Source organism: Pinus tabuliformis, chromosome 7, assembly GCF_031772625.1.
Source record: "Pinus tabuliformis cultivar Carrire ecotype Pingquan chromosome 7, CPIR1, whole genome shotgun sequence".
Classification (NCBI taxonomy): Eukaryota; Viridiplantae; Streptophyta; class Pinopsida; order Pinales; family Pinaceae; genus Pinus; species Pinus tabuliformis.
In genome coordinates, this window is record NC_142293.1 from 117,443,374 (window position 1) to 117,449,261 (window position 5,888).

Genomic DNA, 5,888 nt, shown 5'->3' on the forward strand with positions numbered 1-5,888 from the left:
CACTTAATCGCTACCACATTCACAATAAAATAAATTACATGCATGACAATTTCACATAAAAATCCAAAAAGATGTTTTTTGCTCATTTACTTCTAGAAATAGCTTGAGTAGATGTTTTTTACTTCCTGAGTAGGTAATGGCATTCATTTCATGGTTTTTCATCTCTCTTTTTGCAAAAGTAGGATTAGTTGGTTAAGTAGGGTTTGCTAGGTTTACTTTACATTTCAATCTTCTTTTCCTTTCTGCAAGTAGAGTAGCCTCTATAGAGTAAGCTTTCCTTTCTTTCATCACATATAGAGCTTCTTCTGGAATCCATAGAAGTTGGCTTGAGCTCCTAGTGATCTTGCGCCAGCTGACCAAGTGACAGCCTGCAGTAAGAACTAGTACTTGTGCATACAACACTGTCGCTTCCAAGTTTGTTACGAACTACCGGGTTGATAAAAGTAAAGTAGGAAGCCCAGGAGTTGCAGCATTATTACTGCAATACTAGTGCTCACCATATTTCCCCCTTCTGAATATACATCAATTTCTTTTTGCAAGGAAAGCAACAAATTGGTAGGTACCAATAACTTTCTTGCATGGTGAAGTGGGCACAAAGTTGCATCAATCAAAGAGTTCAACTCATCAAATAACACAAGATCACTATCCATGCTAAGGAACAAACTCAAGCCTTAGTCAATCATAATAAGGATGAAACAAGAGCTCAAAGGATTCAAATAGAATCCATAAAAGACTCTATCGTTCCTTATGTCTCCAAATTTGAGAAATCCAAAGAAATTTATGACAAGATAGTAGAGTTATTCTCGGTATCCACAACCTGAGAAGTGATATCTCTAAGAAATGAATTGTACAAGATGAAGATATCCAAGGAATGAATATGTCCCTACTTCATGAAGATCTCTGAGATAAGGGATCAACTTCAAGAGCATAGGGAAGTCATGTTTGACAGGGAAATGACAATTGTAATACTCAATGCTCTACTTACAGATTGGGGCAACTTCACATCAAGCATATATGCCAAGAAGGAAGAAACCAAACTCAATGAAATGTGGTCTCTAGGCAAGACAAAGGAAACCATACTTAAATCAAGGGAAGATGTAGGATCAAAAGAGCAAGCAAAAGAGAAAGGGTGAGTTTGGACAATTTGGTCCACAAACAACAAACAAAAAGACATGTCCAAAATCCAATTCTATGGATGTTAAGAATATGGACACTACAAAAGGAATTGTCCTAAGCTTAAGAAGGACAACACCAACAAAATAAAGAGGGAAGAATCTCACATGACTAAAGAGGTGAAATAAGAAGAAAATAAGCAAAAGAAGGAAGATCCTTGGGATCTCTACCATGACTAAGTCAAATTACTTACTTAAAGTCTTCTTTCAAGGTTTTGAGTAGGATAGGAGCATGTAGGAATAAAATAAAAATTGCATGAAACATATTCTAGAATCTAGAATCATGAAGTACATAGAGTTCTAGATAGTCATGTAGAAGTAGCATTTAAAATGAGAACAAAATGCACGGTTAATAATATATTCTAGAATATAGGAGCATGGTAGATATAGCTCAAGATGTTCATTTAGAAGGATCATACCTAGTGTAGTACCTCATCCATTGTGAAAGAAAATTGATCATGATTAATAGTCTTATAACACCTCCATCATTAAAAGAAAAGAAACATTTGCTAGGCAAGGGTATTTAAGATCCTATGATGAAATCTTCAAAAGAAGGTTCATGAACCAAAGAAGATATCTCATTGGGAATCCCAATCATGGGATTCAAGAAAAGGATGATATGCAAGCAAGCTAAGATGAAGCAAGAAGGGTCACATCAAGGATGACCAAATTAAGCTAAGATGATCAAAGGAGAATCAAGATGAGGTATGTATGAATCAAAGTTTAGTCATGTTATCATATGTATATTATTGGGTCATGGGAATAGTTATGTAACATGATCAAGTATGAAAGAATATCTTTCACCAAGGACATGCTCGAAGGCATGTACTATAATGAAATGAAGGTCAACAAAAGGATATGCTCACATAAGTAGTATAAGATTGTTGACTAAGAAGCAAGAAGAAATTTTGATTAGTCCAGGAAGTAAGAAATGAAGAATTCCTCTCACAAGGAGCATAAGGTGGTTTACCAATCTATCTAAGAAGAATCAAATGAAGAAAGAGACCAAGCATGTGAAGAACACCATGATCACAAAGAATCACTATCTGACAAAGAACCATTGAAGATATCTCCCGAAAGAAGGAAGGATAACTTTGACAAAGGAAGGAAGGACCCTTGACACCTATGAAGGCCTTGGAGACATGAAAGATGAAAATAATTGATTCTACTCTATGAAGATGTCATGATGAAGAAGCCATCCATTAAAAGCACCATTTAATGTTGAAGCAATATCAAGATGAAGTCATGATGGGCTACTAGGTCGAATCATGTAAACAATAAAGTACAACAAAGAATCCATGAGAAAGAGTATTCTGAAGCATGGACATATGACAAAGGAGTAGCCAGATGACAAGAAAACCTGATGTATGACAAGAAAGTCACTTTCCACAAAGGAATCAATGACATGACAAACCAGGAAAGAAAGTGATCGATGGATGGTGCCCTACATAGAATAAGTTTGAACAAAGACTTCATGACATCGAAGAAAGGAAGGAGATCAAGCAGCTGAAGGACCCACGAAGAATAAGTTGTTGATAAATGAAAGAGTCCCTAGTTAAGAGTGAGCTCTGATAGGTCCCTGATCAAGAGAAAGTTTTGGATCACCCATGATTGCCAAGGAGTGACAATTTTAGATGAAGGCTATGAATGGAAATGTAGACACAATATAGACACAACATTCTTGTCTTCACTTGGGAAGAAAGAATGGGAGGATTAGGTAATCACACTAGGCCAGGACTAACAACCGTAATTTTAGATGAAGGCTATGAATGGAAATGTAGACACAAGATAGACACAACATTCTTGTCTTCACTTGGGAAGAAAGAATGGGAGGATTAGGTAATCATCTGACATCTGATAGTCTTTGAGGATGTGTAGGGAATCCAAGATAAGAGTAGGCAAGAGGACCAATATTCTTTCAAGGATGGGAATCCAAGACAAGAATAGTCCTAGTAGGCCATACTCAGTGAACACCCGGGTGGGTATGTACCTTGAGAGACAATGATGAAGGTGTCTATAATTCATTGATCTTACCAACATTGTGCTCTGATCTATTGAGAGATAGAGTTTTCATTCAAGGCCTTGTTGTGGAAACAATGTTGGTTATTATGTTGCTATAATAGATGGATTGAAAATCCAGTTTCTCTTATGTGAACTCTTCAAGATTGAAACATAGCCAAACACCTTGTAATGTTGTATGAATACCTCCCTAGTTAAGAGGGAGTGTTGAAGGAAATGTAACTAGGTTAGGTCTTCATAAATTTACTTTTGATATTTGTATTTATTCAAGAAAAGAAATATTATTTTATAATATATGTCAATGATTTTCTTTCTCATTGAAATAGGTCAATCACATGATTAAGTGTTATAGATAAGTCAAATAGTCAAAAGAAAATATTGAATACCTTAAAGGCATGTTACACTATGGATATAATTGTATTAGAGTCAAAAGGAATATCTCCAAGCAAATTCAAAGTCATATCCTTGCAACTAAAGCCTTGAAGCAAAAAAATGGTAAAGAAATAAACAAGTCGGCCTCAAGTCTACATGTCGGCCTCAAGTCAACTCAAAAGAAGGAGACATACTCATATATAAGGAGCCATTAGAGCTCCTCAATGTACAAGTGAATCATCTATGAAATATGTGAGATAGAGGACAAGAGAAGGGTAAAAAAAGGATAGTCTAAGGGTCTCCAAGTGTAGCAAAGAAGAAATGAAAGAAGAGTAAAGTTCTACACTATTTCTAGGGCTAGAAATAGTCACATGTGCGAAGAAAAAGGAGGACTGTATGCAAGTATAACAGCAGTGGCATTTCAATCAAGTATCCATCTGTGTTTGGGCTAGTATTAGGCCTACAAGTCCTCTCACACAAGCAAAAAATTCCCTCCCTCAAGTGAAGATAGAAGGAGCCTTAACTACAAGCTAACCTATCACACATGCAAGAATTTAGGGTTGTTGTATAGTTATATTAGTTTGCATATATATCTCAAGAAGTATTTCGTTGGAGCAAGAAAAGGGTGTCTCCATAAGAAAATGACATCACCAAAATTAAATAAGGAAAATCTCATCTAGAAGCTCAGAAAAGCAAGGTCTATCACTAGTTGCAAAAGGAAGTAGGAGGATGAAGTGTTGGGAAAGAAAAAAGTGTTGGAAGAAGGATGGACTTGAATTTTGATTGGAGTATATTCTTAGGGTCTAGGGTTTGCAATTGATCAATAAGAAGCTTAAATAAAATAAAGTTACTCAATGGTTTTCCTCTCAATGGTTTTCCTCACATGCATTAATATGAAGAAGAAGATTAAGCTTACAAGAAAATTAAAAAGAATCCAAAAATTTTTATCAAGTCAAAGAAGAATCACACTACACCCAATTTCCCTAGATTCTTCAACACCGCCAGATTCTTGCATGACATGTACACATCAACACTTGCACACAATGCCACTTGTACTGTTGAAAATACTGAGAGGGGGGTGAATCAAAATTTCTTTTCAATTGTTAATTTTACCAGTTAGATCACTTATATTTAGAACACAAAATGAATAATATAAATAAATGATTTTATTATAAAAATTTTACAATGAATCAAGTACAATATAGGTAGGGCTCCAACCTTAGATGAAGACACCCAGGCTCCAACCTGGGATGTGCCAAGCATCTACTTGGACTTTAGTGAGGCTCTAACCTCTAGGGCTTCGACCCTATCTTCTCCAAGGTACCAACCTTGAGTTTAGGAGCACCAACTCCAAGGACACCAATCCTATAGCTTCGCTTTGTCAAGATATGTTTGGTTGTACTTCTTGGCTCCCAAAGTCTTCCTCACTGAGCCATGTCAATCTTCAGCTTCACTGTAGTCTCTGCGCTACATCATCAATGATAACCTTGTCAATTAGAAGGTATCGCCACTGCACTTCATCATACCCATGCAAAGCCTCCACATCACCTCACGATTATATCATGGTCTCCAATAATATCCACAAGTCTTCAATGTGTCTACAAGATCAGCTGCTCAAATGTCTTCAATAGATTTCCAAGATTTATTAATCAATAAGATCCCCAAGACCTCATCAAATTCACTTTAAGATGTATTCACCAAGAGTTCTTCTTAAATACTACTCCAAACTATGCCCAATGTTGAATGTAGTCAAATCACCGAGCGACTAAAGTTACACCTTAGTCTGAGCTATTTCACATCAGAGTCAAGGATTTTAAGGAGACGGAGCTACTACACCGCAGTCCAAGCAAAGAGACCATATCACAATCAATGATCTTACACCATAGTCAAACAACCAATCTTATTACAGTGTGGGTTGTTGCACGAATTATTATTATGCACCATAGTGATGGTCTGAAATATACTTCCAGGTAGAGATACCCAAACCTTGATGACCGAAGTGATGTATTCCAACCAAAGTCTGAATCACTATGTGAGGTTATAACACTGAGCCCTAAAACTAAGCCTCCAAGGTGACTGATCACATGTATGAGCCCTCACATGTCACTTTCCACAAATCCGAGCATTCCACTGTAACTATCCGCAGGTCGGAGATTTAATGAGCCTCTAATAGGTTTGTCTGAGCTTGAAACTAAGCCTTCGATCCACCACAGGATGACCACATGTCCAAGCACCTTAAAGCCTCTCCACAACATTATTCTGAACTAGAAGGATGACTGTATGAGCGTCCTTCTTCAATGTTTAAGCTCCACGAGCAGAACTGTC